The following is a 1481-nucleotide window of genomic DNA, read 5'->3' as shown; positions in this document are numbered from 1 at the left end:
TGAAATATCTCACCAAAAAATATTTAAAGAAGAATAATCTATGTGACTGGTTGTATATAGTTGCTAGCAGCAAAGAGAGTTATGAGTTACGTTACTTTCAGATTAACCAGGAGGAAGAGGAGGAGGAAGATGAGATTAAAGCTCCTTTGCCTGAAATATTTTTTATGAGTTCTTCAATAAAACTTGAGAACCAAAAAATATATATATCTGTTCTCTCCTTTTTTAAAATAAAATTTTAATCTTATTCCAGTTGGCAGTATACTTTGCTTAAAAGTCATATGTATGTCCCTCCCCCTCCTACAGGAAGACATAACCATGTACTTAGGCTTTAGCCAATGAAATAGAGGTGGATGTGGCTGCATGGACTTTGGAAAACTCTCTTTCGAGGGGAAACAGGCAGCCAGCGGGGATGTGTTTGCCTGTCTTCCTCCTCTTTGTGTGTAGGAATTGGGCATACTGGCTGAGGTTCGGGAGGACTATGTGCTACGCAGTCCACATAATATCTGAAGACAGGGACTCCACAGGATGGTGTGGGGACTCAATCCGTGGGGAGAATTGCTCTCCTAGCCTTAGGCTGCTCCTCAAAGTCTTTTATCCTCAGAAAAATACAATAAATTTGTATGTGCACTGACTCTTGGTATTTTTAATATGCAATGTTTTCTAGTCCCAACTGATGTGGTCTTCCAATTATGAGCTGGGGTTGAAGCAAGTTTCGTGGGCTAGTATTGTAGTTTCCCCATGTTTATGTCATTTCCTTCCTTGAATAATATATTCAAGCTTCTTGTGCCTGCTTCCTTTCCTCATGGGACGCGTGAGATAATTAGAGGACCTGCCTCCTAGGGCTCTTAGAACAGTGCCGAGAACACAGTCTTCATTTAGAAAGTGCCATTTTTGTGATTTCCATTGCTATCATTATGTATGAAAGAGGAGAACTTGCCAGTGTTTTGATTGTGACTTTGGTGCAATGCTGTTCCATCTGCCATTTCATTTATAACTGCTTGTGTTTCACCCTGATTCCTGGAGAGATGAGGCAGGACCTTTATCCTCATGTGTACAGAGGGGAGACAGATGAGAGTATATTTGTGTCTTTGTTATTTCCTTCCTTTCTGACTTTGAAGAATGGTCTAGTTTTGATGGAAATGTATAGATCTATGACTTTGTCTTTAAGCTCAAAGTCAATTACAACTCTGCTAAGTCCAAATTTCCTACAGTCCAGATTTTAAATTGTTATCCAAGATCACATCAATGTAGCCCCTTCCACTCGGTATGAAAATACAGTCATGCTTGCCTCTCAGGGCAGGATGGGGCAGATAGGAAGCTTTGCAGATGCATGTCCCATTCTGGAAAAAAGGAAAACTGCAGTGGCCCACTTTAATCCAAGGGCAGAAAACTTCAGCAAAAATCAGACCAGATGCTCCTTGCATTGCTTCCGTGGATGTGAAAATAGTTAAAATTGAAAATGACGTGGGAAGAATGAGGCC

Source organism: Octodon degus, unplaced genomic scaffold, assembly GCF_000260255.1.
Source record: "Octodon degus isolate 3935 unplaced genomic scaffold, OctDeg1.0 scaffold00087, whole genome shotgun sequence".
Lineage (NCBI taxonomy): Eukaryota > Metazoa > Chordata > Mammalia > Rodentia > Octodontidae > Octodon > Octodon degus.
Note: the sequence above shows the minus strand (reverse complement) of the source record.